The following is a 27,824-nucleotide window of genomic DNA, read 5'->3' on the forward strand; positions in this document are numbered from 1 at the left end:
GTGTTTTGTTGCACTGCGTTATCTGGACCGTGCTCTACCGGATGTTGCTGTGGCTAGGTGGGACAGGAGAAACTAAAGTTCACTAAATGAACGCACATGCAACGCTGTACGCAATGTACCGTGCCATGGCAATGGCAACGGACGAAGGAATATCCGTGGGAAATATTGCTCTTGTGGCGGAATCATGCTAACGTGCCATCGCAGGCCGAAACCGATGCGTTTCAGAATCTGTACAATCAACGCTTTACAGGTCAGTGATACCTGCTTTTGACAGCGCATATGCTGCATTTGCGGCACACAGACATACGTTATGAATACATAGTTTGTGTTCAGTAGCAACTTGCTTTTGTGCATGTTAAAACACATGTTGCTTAACTGTTGCTTGTTTCTCAGCGTACTCGTGACAGCACGAAGTCTTTTAAGCAGAGCGCGTACGAGGTTCATGCACACCTGCACAGGTTTACCTCAATACACGTGCTGACAGAGCGTTACGCCGAACATGTGCATGTTGCTGCCCTCGGCACTGTGCACCTGCCAGCCAACGCTTCATCCTGGATGATGGGAAAGCAGTGGCTGCTTTGACTTAAGAAACGAATGCTCCCTACGGCAGGCGTATCTTATCTGTGCGCGCGAGAAGCTCAGGGAAGTGAAGGTTAGCAGATGTGCTGCAAGGGTCGGCAAGGCTCCACAGAACGTACGCCTGCGAACACATCAAACGGCTGTTCCACGGTCGCACGTCGGCCGGTTCTACGCGCATATTGTTCTGCACCTTGCGCCGGCTATCGCAAAACTTTGGTTACGTGATGCTTCCCTTACTGTGCTAAGAAGGCACCTCAGGCCGCAGTCAATCAGTTTAAACGCAAAGTCAGAAATGACATTTTGCCTCCTCGCCGCCGCGCTGTCGTAGTGATGCGCGGCCACCCGAACTTTGTTCAATAAAGCACAACAATTCCTCAAGCGAGAATGTGTTTGTGCTCATAAAGTACAAATGGATCGCAAATGGGTCGGTGTGTCATACGTACGTGTCTCCAGTGCGTTCTTGCAGTGCAGTGAGAATGCGTACATTTTTTTAGTATCGCCAGACGTCTAGCTCGCAAGAGCACCCCAGGAAGTCCAAGCAGAGAAAAGCAAGTAGAATTCAGCAATAAAGGTGACCTTTTTTAAATATCGCGCAAGAACTGGGCAGCGGCCAGTACCCACGGTTGATGAGAATAGCTCATTTCGCTGGCCTGATAAAGCATGTTTACTTTCATAAAAGCTGGTAAAAGCAGCCGATTCGACCTAACGGCCCAATTTGCGAAGTTCATTATAAACTTCTTGCAACATGACTTCGGCAACAGTAATGCATTGAGACATCGTGATTGCATGATTTTGTTTAGTATTGCTGCGAAGCACGCGCGTCCGAGCAGCCCGGTTGCGCGCAGTGCGGCGTGGTTTCACGGGGAAGGTAAACAAAAGAGGAGAGCTGGCCCGAGAGGCGGAGCAATGCCATAAGCAACGCCAACTTCCGGCTTCACTTTAGCTTCACAAAGAGTGACGTCAGGGCCTCTCCTCAGTTTCCTTCCTCCATGAGTGCGCACAACACTCATGAGGGGGTATCTACTATGCTTCCTCAGTCGTCATGATTGTTCCAGGCCCAGTAATCATTCAGCACTCGTTCACAGCAGCGTGCAAGAGGGCTGCCATCCTTTACGCCGAAGAAACAAATCACTGCGCAGCGGGACGCAAGTTCGATGTTTCTGAACGGGTGGTGCGAGAGTGGCGACTGCAGCGAAGCGAAATTTTCACCTGTGACGGCAAGTGAGGAATTGCCCACGTGCCAAAGTCTGGACGCTTTCCGGAGCTGTAGGCTAAGCTTGCGGCGTACGTACGTCGCTTAAATGCACGATCAGTCCCTGCCAGTGAAGTGCGACATGGTCATGAAACAAGCCCGGATCTTCGCGTTTCAAGGGCCTGCTCCGCCGTGAGTACAAGTGGCTGGCGGCAGAAGACCGCGAAATTACGCCAACCGGACCTGTCAAAAGAGCCTCCCTGACAGCTGCGTGTGCTTGGGTGCATTCGGCATGGGCTGCTGTGCCACAAGATGTCATGGTGCAGTCGTTTGCCACAAGTGAAATTTCGCGGGACGACAATGCGCTGTGGGACCGTAGCAATGATGACGATGGCAGCACTAGTGAAGACGAGTAGTCCAGTGACCATGTCAGCTACTAATAAATTTTCGTTATGGAATGCGCCCTCGGGTATGCTCTTCTTTTTTTTCCCCCTGTCCCGCGATATGGGGGGTCGACTTACAATCGTGTAAATGCGGTAGCTGCCCACCATGACATCTTCACCGCAATACTTGCCCGCCCATCTCACGTGAAAACGCCAGCATGCACTCAGTTTCTCATTTCGGTACCAGGGTGATCGCATGCGGCATCCACAGCTATCACCGCCAATCCTAATGCAATTAAGCATCTTCGCCTATCTCTTTCACAGTGCGTGGTGCCGTCAGAAGCATAGCGCATGCTTTTAATAGGAGATAACCGAAACGTGCCATCCTTCTCTGCTGCAGACTGCGATCGTATATGTTCTCCAGCCGCTAGATCCCATGTGAACAAGAAAAGGCATGAGGCGCGCGTGACCCAGAACAGTATATAGCCACCCGCCTCACGTGAAAACAATGGGGCACACAGTTTCTCATTCCGGTACCAGCAAATCTCTGCCCAGTTCGTCGCACGCACGCCGCATTTGCAGCTATTGCCACCAAACCTAATGCGATAAGCATCTTCACCTACCTGTTTTGCAGCCCATGATGCGTAATGCTATTGTTAGCATACTACACGCTTTTAGTGGGCAATAATCAAAATGCGCCTTCGATCCCTGCTGCAGGCGGTGCGATGTGGGCATCACGTTTTGCTTTGGCTGCATCCAGCGTCACTCACCAGCTCAATTTTGTTTCGGTTTCTCATCACCCTCTTAAAAACACCACACAATGGGAAAACAACAAAACGCGTCTTGGGCCGCCGGAGCACCACCAGGGCGACGTGCGTCGGTGTCACATGCCGAAACGATCCCCGCATTGCTTCACATTACGTAGATGTCAACAATAGTTGAGTCTGTCAAATATTTTTAATTGCTTCGGATCATACGTTTTCCCACTTACTACGTTTTTTCTCAGTTTTTTCTTAAACATATGAACAAGGTTCTATCGTACTGAAATTGAACCTCTTATCCAATAAGTACACTCACTAATGGATTTTATCTTGCACAGAAGGGGCCGCGAATCTTTCGTAATTATCATGCAATCGAAAAATAATTTCACTGAGAAAAAGAAATTTTTTAATTTGAGTGTCAGCGACCTAAGATACGATTCCATGCCATGTTGATGATATCTTTACATCGACAGTATGAAACGAAGTCTGGGAAGCTTTCGCATTCACTCCGCCACTCTGGCTGATAGCATCGCCCTCAGTGGGATGGCACCATCAGGCACCTTGGCTTGCTCACACTTTCCACCCACCACAGATTACCTCTAAGATGAGGCATGAGGGCTGCATATGCGCTTAGTCCTTCCCTCCTCCTCTACATCCCCCCCCCCCCCCACACATGCAAGAGGACTCAAATGGTGGACACTATTGGAGAACACAAATGAGTGACATGACGGTGAAACTGTAGCACAACCTGATGCCTGTGTCCCTTTATAGCCATTCGGACAAGTGGCGTGATGCACTGCTTACCTTGGTCAAGCTGTGATGGCACTGCCATATTGGAATTCAGTGCAGTGTTGTCGTACTCGGACATTATGTGCACGAGGAAAGCAGGCCTCAATGTTTGATTAAGCATCCTGGTAACGACCAGAAGGATCGTGAAAGTCCTGTAAGAGGCTCGGGATGAATGAGGAGGTGGTGTGTTGCTGTCCGACATTGGGAAATCAACACTCATGGGAAACATGCTTTCCAATCGCTGGATGCAACCACCACCTTGTACGCTGCTGCTGATATGTGTGGTTTCTTGCACATGCCACCGAGCTCACGCGCCAGAATTGGAGGCAACAGTCAGATTACAATGCTGAAATGATGATGCAATGACCATCTCAAGCATATAGTCATCGGCCCCAGTTAGTAGACAACTTGGTCCCGTAGGTTGGCTTAAGTTCTTGTAATAGTAATAAGTTCATGCCATGCATGCATGCATGTCATGAATTTGTCATTATTGTCATGAATGTCATGACATTCATGGTAATCATGTCATGGCTTGAGAGAGGCATGCCATGACATGCATTCATGTCAGTCAACCCACTGTCATGTCATCTCATTTATGACACTGATGACATGAATGACAACCATGCCATAACAAGTCTCTTCTTTGACAAGTCATGTATCAGGATATCCACGACATGAATGAAATGACATGACATGCATACACAAAAACGTGGCATGCATATAATGGCGGGATTGTCATGAATGACAAAATGAGTAGATGGTATTGTGGTCATTTCTTTACCTGGATATGTATCAGGATGTGTGTGTGATGAGACGTGTGCATGACAAGAATGGCATGGAATGACATGCACGTCTGGCCATTAATGTAATGTCACGATGTACATAAAATGCAATTCATGCGATGACATTTAATTATATCATTCATGTCAGGTCATGCATGTATGTTATGCCATTCATATGAAGATATACACTGAGTTAAAAGAACTGGCCCCGATGCCATCATGTCATTCATACCATTTATGCATGTAATGTCATTGCTGCCATTAAATGCGTACGCATGTTTTGTGGTTCATGTCATGAAATCTATGTGATTGATGTCATGACATTTATGTCATGCCATCTGTGTCATGTCATGCAAGCATGTCATTCATATCCTGATATATGTAGAGTTAAACAACCACGCCTGCATCACGTTATTAATACCATTCATGTCATGACAAGCATGTAATGTCATTGATGTCATGTGCACGCATGTCATTCATATCCTGATATATATTGTTACGAGTTACCTCCTTGGACTATCAAAGAAGACAACGATCACTGGGATGTTGGGCATGTTCAGCCATCTTGGCCATCTCTGTATATAGTCTCTTTATATACTGTGCTTCACTTTTCATGTATTTAATGCCATGTCACATATTAGTGGAGGTGCGGGGTATCCTTGCCTGATGACTGAGTTCCGAAGCAATTGGCACTGCAGTGCGACCACCATCATCATCATCATCAGCCTGGTTATGCCCACTGCAGGGCAGAGGCCTCTCCCATACTTCTCCAACAACCCCGGTCATGTACTAATTGTGGCCATGTCGTCCCTGCAAACTTCTTAATCTCATCCACCCACCTAACTTTCTGCCGCCCCCTGCTACGCTTCCCTTCCCTTGGAATCCAGTCCGTAAGCCTTAATGACCATCGGTTATTTTCCCTCTTCATTACATGTCCTGCCCATGCCCATTTCTTTTTCTTGATTTCAACTAAGATGTCATTAACTCATGTTTGTTCCCTCACCCAATCTGCTCTTTTCTTATCCCTTAATGTTACACCCATCATTCTTTCCATAGCTTGTTGCATCGTCCTCAATTTAAGTAGAACCCTTTTCGTAAGCCTCCAGGTTTCTGCCCCGTAGGTGAGTACTGGCAAGACAAAGCTTTTATACACTTTTCTCTGCACATGGTCTGCCATGGTGCGACCACCATGGCAGACCAACTGGAACCTACTTTGGCGCCACAGACCACAATTGTGTTAGCCCACCATCGAGACCCTGGAATGTTCAATGGGATCAATGGCATCAACGATGAGGAATGGAGTAGCTGATGCAATACTAACGGGTGAGCAATCACAATAACTGGGACCTGACATTCATGGTGGTCAACCTTAGTGGACCGGTGAAGTTGTGGTATGACAGTGACGAGGCTGAAATTGGGAGCAGGTATACATTCAAAGCAAAAGCTGCATGTTCGGTAAGGCCTCCAGTCGAAAAAGTGCTGCAAAGAAACAGCTGTCAACTCGAGCCCAAACGTCCACGTCATACCTGTCGTACATACAGGATGTGCTGGCACTGTGCTGTAAAGATGGCAGTGACAGGGCAGAGTCTGACAAGCCTGTCCCAGTCTTTGTTGGCCACATTCTGCAGGGGATAGTTCTCGACACGTGACACGGCAGAGTCTGACAAGCCTGTCCCAGTCCTTGTTCCAAAGGGGATAGCGTTCGATGCATTTAACCTGCTCGTGTGCAGAAATTGTGCTACTGTCAATGCCATATCGAGGAGTGCCAGCGCTTCGAGCAGATTAAGAGTCGCCTTATTGAACAACAATTTGCCCAGCTTCCCTGTGACCAACACCACTGCGATGTCTTCGTGTGAAGAGCGACTGCAATCTCACCTTTCACCCCCTTCGGCCGAATTGACGAGGATGGGCTGTGGCAAAATTGAAGTGATGGCTCCAGCTAGCTTCTTTACCAAATCTAACGCTGGCGACTCAAACACAATAACAGTTTTACTCGTCCAAGGCATCGTGCAAAACGAACTCGTGAACCTCGGGGTTCACATTGCTTGCGCCATGGTCAGTCCTGCATCCACTCCTGGGACCCTGACATCGTTCTCTCATTATCAAAAATTTGCTCCACGATCTCGGAACCCTGCTGATCGGAGAACTGAAGACGATCGGCATATCTGCTTTAGCTGCCGCGGTGTCGGGCATGTTGCTTGCTACTGTAACAACTGCTGGTCACTCCCGCAACGTATTCCAGCCTTTGCCCATACTCACCGCCCTAATCGCAACCCTTTTGAACCACTATCTGCAGCACACCCATACAATTCTGACGCTGCCACAACTCGCTCACCGTCACCTGAGGTGTGACCAATCGCGTTCGCAATCTTTCCGGCATTCATCCTGTCGCTTCCTGCCACCTCGCCGCGCGACATCGCCAAGAAACTGTGGCTCAATGTCCTTATGACATTATACTTGGGATTTTCTAACGACTTATTCTGCCCTAATTGACTGTGCGACTGGCCTCCTGCAACTCGAACCTCAACTAGCCACCCCTTCGGCCCGTCTCTGCTCTCTCGACTATGTGCGCATGCCTCCCCCACCCCAAGCCGCTATGTCTCTCCATGATCTCAAGCCTTCCTGTGGCTGATGGCAATTACGTGCCCTCCCTGGTAACAGACGTTCTGCTTGCCAAAAGTGTCGCCATGTCTAACACCCTCATGACTGTAACCGGCAACCGCAACTCAATTCCCATTTTAAACTTCAGCGCCTCTCTTCAACTGATTCCGGCAGGCATGTCACTTGCCGCCATCACTGCTGCCAAGGACTGCAAAATTTACGCGTTGTATCCCTCCAGTTCATCCTTCATTTGCAACCACAACCAGTTCGCCGTGCAATGCCTTTCTCCGAATGATCCCTGCTGACCTTTCTCCTACTCAAGCTACCAACCTTTGCCACTCTGAAGTCATACCATGACATTTTCAACTTTGGCGATCATTCTCTGAGCCTAATGTCTGTATGTTCAGCATCGAAGTACTTACTAATTGAATTAAAGAAATTATAAATTAATTGTTTTAATCTATAAAGTTGGGCCCTTCGACATAAATGGTATGAATGACATGATGCCATGGTGGTTGTTTAACTCGATATTGTGACAGGGCGTCAATTAGATGAAAAGCAAAGCATGGTATATAAACTGACTATTTACAGAGATGGCCAAGCGGGCTGAACACGCGCAATCTACTGACGATCATCATATTCTTCGTTAGTCCAAGGAGGTGGCTCGTAACATCTAACCTCCCTGCCGGCAGAGCACTGTTTCTGCACAGGCTAATTACACGAGGAGGAGGCAGCGGAAAAGTATGGCTTCAACCGGGATATGTTGCATGATGTCACAAGATGACAGGTTAGTTGGTGAAGAACTGTCCTGTGGCACAGTCTCATAGTTAACATCACTAAGTTGCCGTAAAACCTTGTAAGGTCCGGTGTAAAGCCACAAAAGTTTCTCATAAAAACCTACACGGCAAGATGGAGTGCAGAGAAGTACGAGAGATCCTGGAGAAAAGCAGAGGTAACGGTGGCTTCAGTCATAGTGGTCCTTTTGAAATAATTGCAAGTCGGATAGTCGCTCACGAGTGATCTCGTGTGCCAGATGGGCTTGCGTGACAGCATCGCGGGCGTACTCTGTGCCGTGTTGTACGACAGCAGGTAGTAGTGTGTCGAAAGGCAATGCTGGGTGGTGGCCAAATAGTAGGTAAAATGGTGAAAAACTGGCAGTTCTGTGATGGGCTGAGTTGTACGCAAACGTGACGTATGGCAAAGTGCTGTCCTAGTTCTGATGATAATCAGACACATACATCGCAAGCATATCGGTTAAGGTGCGGTTCAGCCTCTTGGTGAGCCTGTTTGTCTGTGGGTGGTATGCAGTAGTGAGCTTGTGCTCCACAGAACAAGAACGAAGGAGTCATTGGGAGCAGTTGCTTAGGGGCATTTTGGTGAAGGATAAAGTCATTAAGTAGGAAATCAGCGATGTCATTGGCCATTAGCGCCAGTAGTCAGCAAACCTCGTGCGAGGGCATACCACTAAGCATACTAGTCGGTCGCAACTGCGACCTGCATGTTCCCTGAAGTAGACATAGGGAATGGGCTGAGGAGATCAAGATTGATGTAGTAGGATAGCTCTTTGGGTATGTCAGGCAATGCCAAGGGCCATTTACGTTGCTGACAAAGGCCACGTGCACCAACATTACATCGAACAGATCGGTACAGAGTGGGCCAGAAAAGCCGGCACCATATGCAGTTGTATGTTCGGGATACTGTTAGATGGCCAACAGTTGGGGCATCGTGGAGTTCCTTGAGAACAGTAGCACGAAGTTGCTTGGGGAGAACCAGCAGAAGCTCCAGGCTGTCAGGAGTGGTACTATGATGGTAAAGAATATCGTCATCATGCTCAAACAGACGGAGTGATGGGTCGGGGTGACAAGAATGAAGGCGTCCGATTAAGGCTCCTTCACACTGGCAACTGACAGCGGTCACACGACCAAGCTGGTTGCAAAGCGACAAGTCGCAAAAGGCTGCTTTTCTCGAAAAGCGACTACATTGAGGCAGTCATGCGCTGCTCGATTTTTCAGTCACTTAGCCGTGGTCGCAAAACTGCTAAACCAATCAGCAGTGCGCCAAAGTTATGTTATCGTGTGTTTTCATCAAGCGTCCTCCTGCATCGCGCCAAATACAGTCTATGCCACTATAGCAGACTGCAGGACAAAAATTCTGCACCGATACCCACGCAATGCGAACTAGAAATTACAACTTACTCTCGATAATACTCCTTGTAATATGTGCGGAGTTCGGGCAGGAGGCAGCTTGCATGGCCGGCTACTTATTACAAACAGAGGCACAGGCGCACCCACTAGTGTCACTTTTTCTTCCGAGGCTTCCGTGCTGCCACAGCTAACATCATGGCAAAGCACATCAGCACAGTGACGTCTTTCTCTAGGCTCGAATCAAAATCCATGGCTGTTGCTGGAACGCGTAACCAGTGAAGTGTGTGCAAACTGCCTAGATCCTTAGAGTTCTCTCCAAGGACGATAATGTCTAGGATTGCGACTTGCAGGTCGCGCTCAGATGGACTTGCCAGTGTGAACGTTGATTGGCTTCATTTGCATTTTGGTTGCAAATTATCACGCAACCTCCATCGCAGTCACAAAACAACTGAGCAACAGCATTGTCATTCTTTGCTCACAGTTGTCATACATAGGGGAGGGCAGGAGAGGGAAAAGGCGAGGAAACCCTGCAACTAGACACGACAGCAGTGTACCTCAGGGAAGCGTTTTAGGGCCTTTGTTGTTTTTAGTGTATATAAATGACATTTTCATACACCCTTTCCGGTTCATCTCGTAGCTTACACTGATGATATTACAATGCTCGCCACAGGAAACACGCTAGCTGAGTTATACCTCCATGGCAACCAATTTTTGAATATTTGCATTACTGGTGTAATAAAAATCGTCTTAAAATTAATACACATAACACAAAGGCTGTGATATACAGGATAAAAAATAAAGTAGTAAGTAGTGATATCGAACTATTATTAGGTAATGACAAGCTTGATATTGTGCCCAGTATAAAATCTCTTGGTGTTTTATGCGAAGCATATTACTAGAGCTCAGCCCAGCTCCTCAGGCGCGGCGGTGTCGCCTTCAATACCACGTGACACCGTGACGTCACGACAGAGGAGAAACGGGGCTCCAACTCGCACCGTCGCGGCGGTATATAAGCAGCTGCGCTTGCCTCTGCTAGACACTCACGAAGTGAGATGCCTCCTGGAGACAGAGCTGCTCGTTGGAATGAGAAGCGAAGGTTGCGGCGTGCTACAGAGACTGTTTCTAGGTGGCTTTGCTACGGCGCAGCAACTACACGCCCTGCATCGGACGCGGTGAGCGTCGAGCAATGCATCGTTCGGCGCGACAAAATATGCACCTGAGCAAGCGCCGCACGCCTGAGCCGACGCCGACGACACCGGCTTTTCTGCGACACGAGCTCCTTAACGCTGTCGCGTTAAAATATAGCTAGTATGCTTCGCATCCTTGGCTTAACCTTAGCTAAGCCACAGCCATTTTTTTTATTCTCTGAGACGCTCAATTAGGACCTACAAATTGAAAATATTCATGCTAAAATGAACAGGTTAAATGGTGTGTTATGTAACCATAAGTCAACCCTTCCCACACAGGTTAATCTCCTCATTTATAATTCATATATAGCGCGAGTGATTACTTTTTGCCACACTGTTTGGGGTACAATGACACAGCACAATAAACAGCGCCTTCTTATTGCACAAAAGCGTGCGATAAGACTGATAGCTAATATACCGTGTAACGCTCATAACAGACAATATTTCAGGCAGTTGAATATTTTAAGGATAACTACCTTGTGTGTGTTCAAACTGCTTTGCATTTATTGCATTTACAAAACTGCTGTACCAACAATAGCCTTGTGCTAACAATGTTTCAGCTAGTAGGTCATGAAGCTACACATGATGCATGTCACTCTATATTGACTTATTACTCTATTCACTCTAAGGGCGTCTTACGCTGGAGTTCGAGGTATAGTAGCGGCGCCTGGTGGCGGCGCGGGAAACGATATCTGGGTTGTACCAGCTTGGGTTGTATTGAGCCCAGGCTGTGGCGAAGCACGTTTCTAGGCCGAATTTTTCGTCGATTCGTACTTTTTTCTGCCCTGTTGCAAGTGTTAAAATGCCCATCACTTCTCACAGACCACGCTGCGAGCTCGTCGCGGCCTACAGTTTAACGAAAACGGACTCTCCACGAGACGTAATGCTGGAAGCAGAAGGAATCGGCGACGCCGATCCGGAGAGACCTAGCTCAGCCTCGAAAAAGCATCACCGTCGTTACTTCTGCATCATTGGCGGCCATGAACAAGAAGGCCTGAATTCCAACATCAGATTCAACCGTTTTCCTTCAAGGCCTCACGAAGCGGAGCGTCGGGCGCGCTGGTTAGCAGCAGTTCGTCGCGCTGGGTAAGCGAAACTTCGTGCCATGCTGACTGCTTCGCCTGTCTTGAACCTTGCTTATCTGCGTATTAAAATTCGGTCTTTTGCATCTACAGACCCGACGGCAGACCAACATAGCAGCAGGCATGGCTGGTGATTCACGATTCGAGACCCGGCCACAGCGACAATTAACAATTCGACCCGTGCGAAGTGGTGTGTGCAAATGAGCACAAATGGTCGGGCTGATTCGGTGACAATTTACTACCCACTACGAGCAGCACAGGTTAGAGAGTTAAATGTGCTTATCCTTGACCTCAAGCCAGCACATTGAAGCAGCGCAGCAAGGTAGTATTGATTGCAGCACATCGATGTTCGAGCGCTGTCATTAAAAGCTACATCAAACGAGCAGCACACGAGCTCACGAGGTGTAGTTTCGCCGATTATGCTGCCTTGTCCACATATCGAGCGTCTTCTCAATGGTTGTTGCTTCGGAAATAAATTCAGCAAGAGTCCTGGGCGGGTTGCGTATCAATCCGGCAAAGAGCTCCTGTTTTACCCGATGCATGAGGAACCGAATTTCCTTCTCCTCGGGCATATTTGGGTCAGCGTGGTGGAACAGGCACGTTATCTCCTTGGTGAAGATTGCTATGGTCTCGTTGGGTAATTGTACTCGGGCTTCTAGAGTAGCTTCGGCTCTTTCCTTGTGCATCATGCTCGTAAAAGTCAGGAGGAAGCCCTTACGGAATAGGTCCCACCGTTGTCAGGGTCGGCTCTCAATTCTCAAACACCGTTCTGGCAGTGCCTTCTAAGGCGAAGTATACATGCCGCAGCTTGTCTTCGGAGTCCCGGTTGTTGAAAGACGCGATTCGTGCGTAGGTCTCCAGCCAGGATTCTGGGTCTTCAGTCGATGATCCATCGAAAGATGCTGGGTCCTGAGGGTGTTGCAGCAGAATGGGGGACGCTGGGGCAGCCATTGGGTTTGTCTTGGCCACGATCTGCTTGGCCTTCTCAGGAAGGCCAAGAAGTCCGTGCACCGGGGACAGCTGTTGCAGTAGGCGGCTTGCTCGATATTCCTGGAGGATGCTGATGTTGTCTTTGCGGTCCTGGCTTGGATCATGGCCTGTCGGGGGCGTCCGGTACATGAACAAACTAGCACCTCCACCAGATGTCACATGGTAGTCACGGTCGAGGATACAGCAACAAAACTGTGAATGGCGAAACTAGTGTTCTATTGGGCGAATCTGTGCCCTGAAAAACAGGCTACACTCAAAGAACGATAGCGGCAAACACAGTCGGCGATTGGTGAAAATCTGATCAGCAGGTCAAGTGCATCGGATCGAAGGTTCCAGAGTAATCGCTGGTGCCCGCGTCTTCCAGAAAGTTCTACACCATTCGCGTCGCGAATACATGAAATCAGATTACACAAGGTTCGGTGGGTGACAACAGACAGCGGATAGAACCATCGATAAAATTCGAGAAACATTCCATACATGCACGCGGGTCCTGCGCTGTGGGATAACATTTGTTAGGCGGTGAAATGTGGTCACCCGATAAATAAGTAAGTACACATGTCAATAGCTTGAGGAAAGCATACGAAGTTCCAAGGTGTTATCAAGAGCACCTCCGTCTCTTACCTACTGTGCCACCAGTAGTTGCAAGCAAACGCATTCAAGAGGCAAACCCAGCTGTCACAGCATACATGCTCAGAAAGGTTCGAAATTGACACGAAAAGCATGGATTGTGGTCTGATTTCGATCCGTAAACAAGGTCAAGGCTGTAGAAGCTCATTGGATGTACAAGCTGTGCTTGACTACTTCTGGAAGGACAAACTTGAGCGCTCTTTGGAACAAGAAGGAAGTTGTTTCATCACAAATTACCTCAGAGAGTACGTCTCAAAGTGGTTTATGATACATTGTATCCATGATATGTTCCAGATGTTCCAAACAGCTCACTCCAGAACTGCCATCGCCCTGTCAAAGGTAAACTAAGTCTTTTCTTGGCACAAACAAGCATCGCGAGGTTTCTGCAACGATATTTAAACAGTCCACGTGGATAATCATCACCTCCCACCCCTTTCTGTAAAAGAGCTACACATACATACACAGAACTCGCGCTGTGGCTATTCATGAGGTAAAGAACTGCGTGCAGCTCAGAAGCATTGTTTTGCATTTTCATTTTGCGGAAAACTGAACTGTCCTTCTCTCAAATGAAGCACAATTGTACCATTGGCACAAGAAACAAACCTCCATCTTCCATGTGTCGCCCCGACAAGAAAAGCAGCACACAGCTTTGCTGTCGTAAGTGACAACCTGCATCGTGGTGCAGCAGATGCCTGCTATGCCCTAAATAAAATGCACGAAGTGTCAGATGAAAAAACACCCATCTACTGTCACGTAACATGTGTCAGCAATGGTGCAGTGAGCCATTTCAAAAATAAGTACCAGCTGTAAGAACTGCGAAGAGAATCACGATCACTGACCATGTCTGATAGATTATCCGACGTTTCGGAACCGTGTATGGGTTCCTTGTTCACCGAGTTGGACAAGAAATCGTCAGTTATGTAGACAGCACATGGCATAATGATCGTGCGTAAATGGCAGGTATAGTCCCTGCTGTCTGGTTCATTGTAGCTGATGTTGATTGAATGATTAGTAATTCTGGCAGCCACCGGGATGATATGTTCTTTTCTTTGGCAACAACGGTGGCATTGTCCTAGTCAATCTTGTTATTATGTTCTAGCGCATGCTCGGCAATGGAGTTCGTTTTGTGACTTATTTCTTATGTCAAGTTTGTGGTCCCTGAGCCATCAGGAGATGTTCCTTGTTTTGCCAACATTTATTTATTTATTTTTAGCTCACAGGCCCCAAAGAGCATTGGGTGTGGGGGCATATCAATAGAAATACAGTACAGAAATAATAACAGATGCAGTAATAAATAACAGATGCGGTACAAGGCAAATACACAAAAGGAATGTAAAGTTGATTAAATAAAGGCATAAAAGGGACATATTAACACAAGGATAAAAAACAACACAAATGCGAAAATGGCAAAAAGTGATAATCAAGTACAAATGGAACAGTAGTACAAAATACAACAACATTTAGCAGGGTTGAAAGAGTATTATAACAGAAAACAACATTTAGGACAATACTAAAGTGATAAATGCAAGCAGAGATGGTTTTTTCAACTCTCCAGGGTCACAAAAAAGGGATAAGGTTGTCAGAAAAGTCATTCCACAGCTTAATTGCTTCATGTAATGCAGATGAATTGAATAATTGAGTTTTTCCATATACGCAGTTAAAGCAGAGAATTTCCATATATGCAGTTAAAGCAGAGAATTATCTAAGCGCAGTGATGATTGAGAGGGCAATTACAGAAGCAAAACTGAGGTGCGGGTGTGCCCATATTTACAAAATAAACACAAGAGTGAAATAAAAGAACGATTTTCAAGTATCTATATATCACTAAGGTTCTTAAGTTGGGAGACACTGGCGAGGGGACTATAATGGTTAGAAATGAACCAGGCAGCTCTGTTTTGCATGGACTCAAGCATTTCAATTAGGTATTTTTTGATGGGCTGACAAAATAGATGAGACGAATTCCAACTGTGGATGAGCAAATGTTAGATATGCTAGTTTTCGAACGGAGCTAAGTGAGTTTTGCGGCTTCGGCGTATGCACCCTAATGCCTTGGTATGCTTTGTTGCAGATTGTTTGAAATGCGACAACACCGTGAAAGTTTGGTGTGAACAGAACTCCCAAGATATTTGTATGACAGCTTTAGACAGGAAGATGTTATTAATAGAGTAGTGGAAATTAGAAATATCATGCTTCCGGCTAGAAGTCATATGTTCACATTTAGTAGGTTTAGAATCATGTGCCAGTCTTTACACTAATCAACAATCAATAGTGTTAAGATCATTTTGAAGGGTCAGGTGGTCAGTCTCTGATCTTATAGTAAACGACACAGTCATCTGTGTAAAGACGTAAACTGGATCAAATGCTATTGTAAAGGTCGTTAATGTAAATTATAAAAAGGGTCCAAGCTTGCTTCTTTGTGGTACACCAGCGGTTACATCACATAGTGGTGAGGAAAAGCCTTTGACAACAGTGACGGAATGAGAGAAAGTTACGACGCAACGATAATATGCGAGCGAATCAAATCAGGGAGAGGGTTAGGCAGAGAAATCTAAGGAAAGAAATACACTCTGGTTACATCCACATTAAAAGGCAGGTCAGAAGTAAACTCAAATAACTGGGTGTCACACAATTAGCCTTTCCTAAAGCCATGGTGATTGGAAAAGAAAAGGTCACTTCATACCAGATGGTTGTAGATGCGAGAAGCTACAATATGTTCAAGTGATTTACAACATCCACGTGTTAAAGAAATAGGACAATACATGCAACAATGCCTCGCACGTATTTTCAAAACTTGCACCCACATTCTGACCAGCGAGCTCCACTGGAACCAGCCAATGAATGTGAAAGACAAGCTGCCTATTGTATCATTCCCAGGAGTCGTGTGTATAACAAACCATGCGCTGATCGCCAACAAGCAAATATTGGCGAAACAGGGGACTTCTCCCGACAGCTCAGGGACCACAAACGTGACATAAGAAATAATAGTCACACAACGAACTCCATTGCCGAGTATGCGCTAGAACATAATCACAAGACTGACTGTGACTATGCCACTGTTGTCGCCAAAGAAAAGAGCATGTCCTGGCGGCTGCTGGAATCACTAATCATTCAATTGACGCCACCTACAATGAACCGGACAGCAGATACTATACCCGCCATTTACGCACGACACGAGTGTTACGTCACGTGCTGGCTACTCAAGTGACGACGATTTCCTGTCCACTCAGTAAAAAAGTAACCCGTATGCGGTTCCGAAATGTCCGATAATTCATCAGACTTGGTCAGCGATCGTGGTTCTCTTCATTCCGTGCCTGACCAGAAAAACTTTTGTCGAACCCCTGATTATGTATGAGTAGTGCCGTGCCAAGTACACATCTATGAGGTGGCTATTTTCCACTACTGTGATGTGAACGTGAACTGTGAACTGTGAATGAACTGTGAACTGTGAACTGTGAATGCCTGTGATGGTGTGGGTGGACTTGTTAAGCACCAAGCTTCCCTCCCCACCTACATTAGTCTCCCAACCTCAAGAATGTGACCCTGCTCGATGCACCCGCCATCCAGGGTCAGCAGAAGTCAGTAGAGTGGAAGTGCCAGGAACTCAGTCGCGGCATGCATGCCCACGATCAGTCAAGGGCATACATGCGCTTGACTGTGCTGTCCATTGAGGGAACTGATTAAACCTTTTCAAATAATAGCTGCAAATGACACGTAATAAATTTCTTTGAGCACCTCTAGTGCTGAGCTAAGCAGAAAACATGTTCACTGTTCCCGCCCGAATAAAAAACCCACGTAAGCCGCCCTTAATTTATGGCAACCGTTGAACACATTCAACATATTTTGTGAATAAAGCAAATGAGGAAACGTAATATCCCACCTATGTTTTGACTGATGTAAGCGGGCTTCCCAGGGTGTCTACCAAGTTGACATTTCCAATTTCCCTGAGTTTTCCAGGTTTTCCCTGAGCGCCTTTGTAAACTTCCCTGAGTGATGCAGAACTATGTTTTATGTCAAGATGGGCTGAAACCATATCACCCAATGCTGTCACCCTCTAGTAAGCATACAAAAGAATAAAAAAAAAAACCTAGTCCAATTTGAATACTAAAGAGTAGTGTTTATGTTATTCGAAAAGAGAATAGAAGGGAGGGTTTAGTAAAATGCAGAGCAAATAAGATGTCTTCGAAAAAAATTGCAAATCGAGTCGGACATTCTCAAATACGAATAAAAAGATGATGCATACAGAAGCAAATATTTTCGAATATGAGCTACTTCTATCAACTGATAGCAAGCTCAGTGGTATGAGGCCCGAACGTTGTCACAATTGAGATTCTCTCTCAACAGCTCGCAAGTCAACCTCAACTGCCCTGACATACTCTCAGCCCGCACATGACGTCTCAGAGTTATGTTTCACTGCTTTAAAGAGTTTATTTTGGTTTGGATGAGGGGCACCTGCATCTCGGCATCAGCCAACACTTTGTTTTTTGAGCTCAAGTTCCATCAAAACGGCGGCAGCACGCTTCCTTTCCCGTTCATTCCTCAATGCGTAGGACCTTTCTGTTCTTGTCCTCCTTCTGCCACTCGTTCGCCCCACAGACCACTTGAAGCATCTTCTTGGTCAGTTGCACAGTTCACGTCTGATTTTTCGAACTCCCTGGGGCCGCGAAAACGTCAGAAAAATCGGCCAGTTGGAAAAAATTAATGCATGTCATTTAGTGCCCTTAAGCGCTCAAACCGCCACAGGCACATTCGAAAACGCTCTGAAGGCCTGCCGGTACATGTATTAGGCATATCGGTGCTTGTACTGTGACATGAAATACCGGGTGCACGCGTGTGTAATTAAGGAATACATACTGTGTCCCATGGCAATAGCCCTTTCCCACGCTTGTTATGCTTCACTGCAATACTTTTGTGTATGCTTCACCAAGTAACATTTGTGTACGGAGGCGAAGCTGACTTTCGGAACCAGCACTGTGCAACGCACCGTGCTTTCCAAGCTTCTAAGCCAACAGCGAGGATCACAAAGGCGGAGTCCATGCCATTGCTGACAGCAGCGAATTCTTTCAATAAAAAACAACCAACGCCAAGAAGCTTCATAGAGAACATCGAAGATCCGCTGGTTACGGCTGCCAGTGGATCTGAGTGCGAAAGCACCAGTTCCAGGCAGCAAGGTAATCAAAATGGCAGCGGTGGTGGCTTTGATTAATGCCGTTTCGGACCTGCAGTCACGGCAAACCCTCCAGAAAATCGGATGGCGAAGAGTTCTTACGTTCGAAATTTAAGACGTTCTGATACATGGACTCTATGGGGTACGTGGTGGTGTCGCGAAGCCGTCCAAATTATCGGGAATCCGGAAGTTGGTCGTTGACTGTACACTGGAAACTCCTCCAGCCGACGACAGGGCGTCAAAAACGATTCATTACGATTCCTGCTGTTACTCAAGCCAGCATTACCTCGACTTTCGACCCTTTCAATAAAATTACAGCTAATTTTCCCTGATAGAAGCACGAATTCCCCGAGTTTTCCCTGAGTTTTTCCAGACTACTCAAAATCCCTGAGAATTCCCAGTTGGTAGACACCCTGCTTCCACAAAACATTTTTTTTTTATTGCAACCAGAGTTTCTTTTTTTGAATATGAGGTTTCTCGAAAAAACGTGTTTAACTTGTAAAGGGACGTGCTCGACAGTTGAGCAAGTAGCGCCAAGCGTAACTAAGAAGTCAGGTGACACAGAGCAGAAACAGCCGGATGGCACTCACAGGTGCCAAGCACTGGCGATTCGGCTGGCTTAGTGTCTGCACTGCAGGCATCGAATAAACGATCTGGCTCACCTTGTCCATGCACGTTTCTTCACTACACTTTCTTATCTTGCATTTCTTGTTGGAACCCAACAATTTGCAAGAATGTTGCAAAGACAACATTCTATATTTAACACTTCATTCAAGTTTCTGGGTAACAAAATGCACGAAGGTGCACCAAAGTAACAAAGCCTTTCTCATTTGGGCTGTGCTCGTCATTTTTTAATGTTTTTTTTTTCTTTTGCAGACAGCACAGAAAAGGCTTGGAAGTTATTTACACTTAAGCGTACTAAACAGATCAGAAAAAGGTTGCTGGAACTTCTTCAGTCTGCACTGAATTCGGCTGTGAAGTTGGAAAATATTGCAGTAAGCACGTTACCTGTCGAGCCACCTTTAAATATCTTTTTTTGCGTCCAGAGAATGCTTTTTGGAAATAAAATTTTTGCTTTTGTGCAGTTTGAATATGCTTACATGACGCATAGAAGAAAGACAAAACATAGATACCAACCAGACATGCATGTTTGATCTCTTGTGGAAACACTTTGGTAATTGAAGCCAAAATGATTGACAGGCCGGCAATGATGCATAAGCTCGCCACTTGTAGATTTTAATTGCACTTTTTTATAAAGTGGGAAACTCGAATTCTCTTCCCCCACTGCACTTCATCTTCAGGCTTGGAGTGGCACCTCACACCGGCAAAAATGCCAAGAGCAAGTTGGGCTATATTAATCCAGGTACAACCAAATTAGGAAGACCCCTTAATCTTCAACCAGACACTCCCTCACCAGAAGAGGAATTGGCCTCCCTGGTGCAGTATTCGGCCACTACATCCCACTCATTAAATTACTCAATGGCCCTCAATGCCCAGCAGCTGCAGAGCACCTGACCAAGGAGGTTGAGACCTGTAACACAGCAGAGGGTGCCAAGAATTTCTGGACCCAGACAGGCCACCAATAGAAATTGACCCTTGCAACGTTTTAACACCCGAATCCTCTCGAGTGAAGCTAGCCTAGCAGGACTCTTTGAGGAACTGCCAGGCATTGTTTGGGATATCATTGGCCTTCGTGAGGCAGAGCAGTGGCCTTAGTGAGGTTAGAACTGGTGAGGCTTATACAGTGCTGACAAACGGCCACTTCCTCTGCTATAGAGGAATACCAGATAAGAAGCAGTTCAGAGTAGGATTCCTAATCCATAAGGACACAGCAGGCAACATTGACAAATTCCACCGCACTACTGAGAGAGTATAGTCGTAATCAAACTTAATATTCAAATTCAAATTCTTTATTTCTGCCTTGTACAAATACAGACAGCGGAGGCGCAGAAAAAGCTGCCAGAAACAGCTTGACAAAGCCGCAGCCCCCTTTCTCTTCGCAGTGGCTTCACAGCAAGGCTTTTAAAACAAAGGTAATTGCAGTCTAATAACACTTATACATAATGAGCACATACAAAAGAAAACATAGCAAAATTATACAATATTTAGACAATATTCACCACAAAGAAGAAAAGAACCTACATGGTAACATACATAGTACGCAAAGCACCGTTTGATGCACTGAAAAGATCAAAATTATTATGTACATAAGCATTTAAGAGGGAAGGAAGAGTGAATTGGAGGCGTTCTCTACCGGAATTTATTTGAGGGGTTGGCACTACCCAATTTTCCATATGTCTTGTCTTGTAGGTCGCTTCTCGGGTATGTAAATCAGCAAGGTAACGTATGTGGTTTACGTTTCTCCGTGTTTCCAGTTTAAACCGAACACTTAAGCGGTATTTGTACAAGTTGTGGATCTTCAGCACACTACTTTGCAGAAAGAGATCCGCGCTCGGTGAGCCCCAGGGGACATAGTGAACATGACGAAGGAACTTCTGCAAAATGTAGATGCGCTGAAGACAGCTAATTGTGGCTGTTCCCCATACTAAATGGCAATAATTTAAATAGGAGTAAAAAAGTGAATTGTAGAGAAGTAATTTTACTTGCCTTGGAAGAACGTATCTGAGCCGGCCTACGATCCCAGTTATTTGAGCCAGTTTTGTTGTGATGTGGTCCACGTGATTTTCCCAAGACATACAGGAGGAGAAAACTACTCCGAGACATTTAAATTGCTCAACCACATCTATACGTCGTGAATTCAGCTTAATCTCAAGGGGCGAGGGAACTGGCTTATTTTTAGGGCGGAATATGACAGCTTGTGTCTTCTTTTCATTTATACGCATGCACTTGGATTCAGACCGTTTTTGTAATTCGTTCATAGTGTCATTGCATTCTCGAACAAGAAGATCTAAATCATTTCCAGCAAGAAAGATGCTAGTGTCGTCAGCGTAGATGACAAATTTAGCAGTGGAGTTAATGTTAGAGATATCATTAAGGTACATATTAAATAGTAACGGTCCCAATATACTGCCCTGTGGGACGCCAGAAGTAACAGATTTTAGTTCAGATTTCATATTGTCTATGCAGACAGCCTGTTTTCTATGGGATAAATATGATTTAAGAAGCGTTTGAGCCTGTCCCCGAAAACCGTAACACTCTAAGTTATTTAGCAGTATGGTGTGGTTCACTAAGTCGAATGCCTTCGAGAAGTCCACGAAGACACCAATAACGAAGGCTTTCTTTTCAAACTGTGTTAGTATGTATTCTTTTTGTTCAAGTAGCGCTAATTCGGCAGATTTATTTTTACAAAACCCAAATTGATTCGGTGACAGAAGGTCATGCTTACTTATAAAATTCGACAACCTAGTATACAGAACTTTCTCAAAAGCTATTGAGAAGATTCGGAGTATAGATACTGGTCTATAATTTCCTAAATCATTGCGGTCTCCTTTCTTATACAGAACCGTTACTTTGGCTATTTGCATTTTATCAGGAAATGTGCTGGTAGCTAAGCATAAGTTAAATATATCTGCAATAACAGGTGCAATGACTCCTACAACATGCTTCACAGGCCTTACTTGAATTCCGTCAATGTCATAGCTACGGCTGTTATTAAGGTTTTGTATTACTGGTATAACTTCTTCTGTTGTAACCGGGTTCAGAAATATCGTTTCATTATTGTGAGAATTAATGTATTTATTGGAATCACGTGGCGGGTTGCTATGAGCTAGGGTTGTAAAAAAGTTGTTAAAGGCATGTGCTAGCTCTTCTCCAGATATATCTTTATTATCTAGTTTTAACGTACTTGGGGCAGCTTGTCGTTGTTCACGTCTCAGTAGAAAATTTAATCTTGACCACAGCAAATCGTGTCGACCATTTGTAACTTCAAGTAATTTAGCGTAGTATTCCGCGCGTGCCTGGCGTAGTTTTTTTGTTAACCTATTCCTGTATTTCTTAAACATCCGTAGGTCATCTGTTGAACGAGAACTTAAAAAGATATTGTAAAGCTTGTTTTTCATTTTAATTTCTTGGCGTAACTCAGAAGTTACCCAAGGTTTGCGAGTTTTACGTTTTGATCCATGATCTTTTAATGGGAAGCAGGAATGATAAGAGCTTTTTGAATACTTCGAGAAACTCATTGTAAGCCTCGTTTGCGTCACTAGCAATGCCAATGTTATCCCAATGAACTTGTGCCAGTGAGTTGCGAAAGGAATTCAGGGCATCATTAGTTATACACTGGTACTTTGCTCTTTCCTGTCGATACTTTACCGCTCCAGTCTTATTTATGCTCATGAATACTGGAAGGTAGTCGGTGATTGCGCATGATATTACACCTGTTTCAGCTATTGGTTGGGAGGAGTTCGTAATCAGCAGATCGAGAAGAGACGCACTTTCTGGTGTGACCCTTGTTGGTACTGTAACAAGGTTAACATAACCGTTCGAAGACAAAACCGTGTTAAAGTCTCTAGTAGTAACACTATCCTTCAACAAGTCAATATTAAAATCCCCTCCAGCTATTAGTGTGTATTTTCCATCTGTTATAAATGAAAGAAAATCATCATAAAATTCCAAAAACCTAACCATATTTCCCTTGGGAGGACGATAGCAAACCGAAAAAACGAATCTGCCAGTACAGACTGATACGATTTCGAAATCATCAGTAATTAGGCAGTACGAGTCCAACTTGTCGCACTCAATGCCATTAGACACCAGTAAAGCAACGCCTCCCGCGCGGTGGCTGGAGCGGTTCAAGTGATAAGTTTTATAGTTAGTCATCGTAAAAATATCTGAATCATTGGTGCTCCATGTTTAACTGAGCATTATCAAAGAAAAAGTAAATGAAAATTCGCCAAAAAAACTCTTCTAAGCACATTGTCTTGTTCTTTACAGAGCGTGCATTTAGGTGAATAGCTTTAAGCAATGTGCAATGTCGGCGCAATACATGAAGTAGTGTGGTTCAGGTCATTCGGCAGATAACACCTCTGCGGCATTTTGATTATTTTTTCAAGAGGAACACAAAAGACAATATCAAACAATGCTACAATCGATTCAAGTCGCTCTTTCCCTTCACATGGATGGCGCTCACACCCTCACTTTTACGAACGAAAACTTTTCCATTGACATACCAAGTAAACTTGTATCCTTTATCTTTGGCGCGTTCTTTCGTTGCCTGGAGCAATTCTCTATTGCGGCGTGTTAGGTTTTCTTGCACGAAAATGGCTGGCTCGCTTTCCTTAAGGTTCTTTCTATTCTTGATCCATTTATCTCTTATTGCTTGCTTCGTAAAACGAACAATGATGCCTGGCACCTTATCACGTTTAGCGGGAATTCGATGAACAGTTGCAATGTCTGATTCCATCAAGTGAGGCACCCGAAGTTTATCAGCCACGTTATTTAATATAACTGTAAGATCCTCGTTGGCTACTTCTTTAATCTCGTGCAGTTCCAAGTTCAGCTGCCTGCTTCTAAATTCAAGGTCATGTATTTCTTTTTCAAGCTGAGCTTGGGTGACCTGATTTAGGTCATCTTTCTTCTCAAGCTCTGATATTTTCTTTTTCATGTCCCTTATATCGGCCTCTTGATGGCAGAACTTTCGCTCAATTTCATCGAACTTCGTTGATATGAAGTTAAGAGACTCTTCCATGCTCTCAATTTTTCCTGTCAGGGGCATCAGCTGTTGTAGTTTTTGGTTAATTGACAGGAGGGCAAGTTTAATATCTGTTTCAGAGCCATTACTCTCCTTACTGCACATGTTGCTACTTCCAGCACTTCTGCATGATGGGCATTGCCACGTTTTCTTTGCAGCCTCGTTCTTTGATTTGAAAGATTTTTCAGTTAAACCAGCACATTTTCCAAAGTGATAGGCGTGCTCGCACTTGGAACATTTGACAAGTGGCTCATCATCGGGGATGAGCAGGCTACATGTTTTACAGGAATCAGACATTGTTCCAAATGTACAAAGGTAATGGCACGATGCAGTTCAACAATACAAATGCAAAACAATGACAAAACAAATGGCAGCAGCAGCAGCAGCAGCGAAAGTACTATTAAAACAAATAGTATGGAAACAAAGTGCCACTAACCTGCAAAAAGAGCAGTTTTTTTAGACGTTGTTCACGGCTTGCTGCCGCTGCATGTGCTCCGCTTTTCTTTGGTCGAGCTGCCTGGTTGCGCATGTGCAGACAAGATTGGCAGGTAATCCCTCGTCGCAAGTCCAGATGAAGGTGAAATTCGCAGCCACGGGCAGGTCCTCGCAAGGGCAGATCCACGTGAAATTTCGCAGCAAGTAGTCGGCGCAACACTTCCTTTGCTCCGTTGGTGGGGCCTCGAACAACCGCACTGCAAAAAGAGCAGTTTTTTTAGACGTTGTTCACGGCTTGCTGCCGCTGCTGCCAAGTGACGGGCCGCTGCATGTGCTCCGCTTTTCTTTGGTCGAGCTGCCTGGTTGCGCATGTGCAGACAAGATTGGCAGGTAATCCCTCGTCGCAAGTCCAGATGAAGGTGAAATTCGCAGCCATGGGCAGGTCCTCGCAAGGGCAGATCCACGTGAAATTTCGCAGCAAGTAGTCGGCGCAACACTTCCTTTGCTCCGTCGGTGGGGCCTCGAAGCGAACGGCACTGCAAAAAGAGCAGTTTTTTTAGACGTTGTTCACGGCTTGCTGCCGCTGCTGCCAAGTACGGCCTGCTGCCAAATAAGAGGTACAGATCAAGGTAGCACAAGCCTGTGCTCCGACATCCAGTCCCTATGATGATGAAGGAGATCAGTTTTATGAAGATGTTGAATTAGCGATGAGAAAAGTGCAAACTCAGTATACTATAGTCATAGGCAACTTCAATGCAAAAATGGGGGAAAATCAGGCTGGTGAACAAGTAATTGGCATATACGGCGTGGATTCTAGGAACACTTCAGGAGAGATGTCGGTATAATTCGCGGAAAGGAATAAGCTGCAAATAATGAACACCTTTTTCAGGACGGATTGGAACAAAAAATGGACCTGGAAAAGCCCCAATGGTGAAACAAGAAATGAAACTGATTTCATTTCATCCCAGCATAGCGCAGGATGTAGAAGTGTTAAGCAAGGTAAAGTGCAGTGATCATAGGCTAGTGAGGGCTAGCAGTGACCTCTATTTGAGGAGAGAAAGAGTAAAATTGGTCAAGAAGAAACAGGCCAACCTAGACGCAGTAAGGGTAAAAACAGACCAATTCAGGTTTGCACTTACAAACAAATATGCAGCCTTAGAACAGAGAGATAAAGATGACATAGAGGCAATGAATGAAACTGTAACTAGGCTAGCTTCAGAGGCAGCAATTGAAGTAGGAGGCAAGGCACCAAGGCAACCAGATGGCAAGCTCTCCTAAGTATAACAAAGGAGATAATAAAGAAACGACAAAGAATGAAAGTGTCCAACACAAGAGACAAGATAGAATTCGTGGAACTCTCAGAACTGATCAACAAGGCGAAAATAAGGAATATTCGAGATTATAATGTGAGAAATGTGCAAAATACGGTTGCAGAAACTTTTTCTATATCTAAAAAAGATGTCAGAAGGGCCTTGCAAGACATGAAAGAGGGATAAGCGGCAGGAGAAGATGGAATAATAGTCAATTTAGTCATAGATGAAGGAGGCCTAATGCTTGAAAAACTGGCGGCTCTTTATACGAAGTGTGCATCTACTGCAAGGGTCCCAGAAAACTGGAAGAATGCGATTATCATCATCATCCGCCTGGCAAACAATATACTAATCTACAAAAAAGGGAGACGTTAAAGAATTGAAAAATTATAGGCACATTAGCTTACTTATATAAAATATTTACCAAAATAATCTCCAATAGAATGACGGCAACACTGGCCTTTAGTCAACCAAGGGAACAAGTTGGCTTCAGAAACAGATACTCTGCAATAGATCACATCCATGTCATTAATCAGGTTATCGAGAAACCTGCAGAGTACAATAAGCCTGTGTATGGCTTTCATAGATTACGAAAAGGCATCTGATTCAGTAGACATACCAGCAGTCATAGAGGCATTACGTAATCGAGGAGTACAGGACGCTTACATAAATATCTTGGAAAGTATCTAGAGAGATTCTACAGATACCTTATTTCTCCACAAGTACGAAGGTACCTATAAAAAAAGGGATCAGACAAAAAGACACAATCTCTTCATCGCTATTCACTGCGTGCTTGGAAGAAGTAGTCAGGCTATTAAACTGGGAAGGCTTAGAAGGATCAACGTCGAATATCTCGGCAACCTTCGATTTGCCGATGGCATTGTCCTGTTCAGCAACACTGCGGACGAGTTACAACAAATGATTGAGGACCTTAAGAGAGAGAGTATTAGAGTGGGGTTGAAGATTAATATGCAGAAGACAAAGATGATGATCAATAGCCGGGAAAGGGAACAAGAGTTCAGCATCGCCAGTCAGCCTCTAGTGTCTGTGAAGGAGTACGTTTAGCTAGGTCAATTACTCACAGGGGACCTTATCATGAAAAGAAAATTTACAGAAGAATAAAAATGGGTTGGAGCGCATTCAACAGGCATTGTCAGATCCTGAATGAAAGCTTACCATTATCGTAAAAAGAAAGGTGTACAACCAATGCATTCTACTAGTGCTGACATAAGGGGCAGAAACTTGGAGACTGACAAAGAAGCTCAAAAACAAGGACTGCACAAAAAGTGATGGAATGAACAATGTTAGACATAACATTAAGAGACAGGAAGAGAGCAGTGTGGATCAGAGAGCAAGCAGGAGCAGCCGATATTCTAATTGACATTAGAGAAAGAAATGGAGCTGGGTAGGTCATGTAATGTGTAGGTTAGATAACCGATGGACCATTACAGTTACAGAATGCGTACCAAGAGAAGGGAAGCAGAGTCAAGGACGGAAGAAGACTAGGTGGGGAGATGAAATTAAGAAATTTGTAGGCGCTAGCTGGAATCGGCTGGCGTAGGACAGGGGTAACTGAAGATCACAGTGAGAAGCCTTCGTCCAGCAGTGGACATAATATGCTGACGATGATGAATAGGAAAAGAACTTGCGCTTTCAGGCGATTTTATATAAATTTTTCGAAGCCATGACTGCGTGATATGTGCAGTCTCTGAATTCGTGTATATACATGTTCTGTCCTGCTTCAGATACACATTCACTGAAAGCTGGCGCTTGCATCTCGCCTCCTTGGTTGTGCTCTACACCCTGTATGCTTTGTACGGATGTTTACAGAGTATCCACGACGGCCGGGCCCTTCATGAACGCCATGCTAAGTCAATTGTGTTACACCTTTTTCTTCATAGCTCAACATGCTACAACATCCAACTAAACACAAAAATGGCCGTCCAAGGATGGTTGAACGGGCAGCAATTCGAAGGACGCATTTAACTTGTTTGCCTGATGATACTGTGTATTACGGGGTGCATTTCATGGCTTCGTGCTTTACCAAGGAAGTTTGGCCCGACATAATTCTAAAAAAAAAAAATTTTACAATGTAGCCCTGGAAACATTGGCCATCGATGCGTTGAAATCTACGCTACTTTCGATTACCAT

General features: G+C 45.2%; 1 protein-coding gene across 2 annotated transcripts in view; it reads right to left on the reverse strand.

The window, feature by feature from the left end:
- The window catches only part of LOC139052812 (transcriptional adapter 1-like), a 324,652-nt gene that overhangs the window by 296,101 nt on the left and 727 nt on the right, over positions 1-27,824 (reverse strand). The gene's annotated exons all lie outside the window — the stretch shown is intronic.

Source organism: Dermacentor albipictus, unplaced genomic scaffold (genome assembly GCF_038994185.2).
Source record: "Dermacentor albipictus isolate Rhodes 1998 colony unplaced genomic scaffold, USDA_Dalb.pri_finalv2 scaffold_36, whole genome shotgun sequence".
Classification (NCBI taxonomy): Eukaryota; Metazoa; Arthropoda; class Arachnida; order Ixodida; family Ixodidae; genus Dermacentor; species Dermacentor albipictus.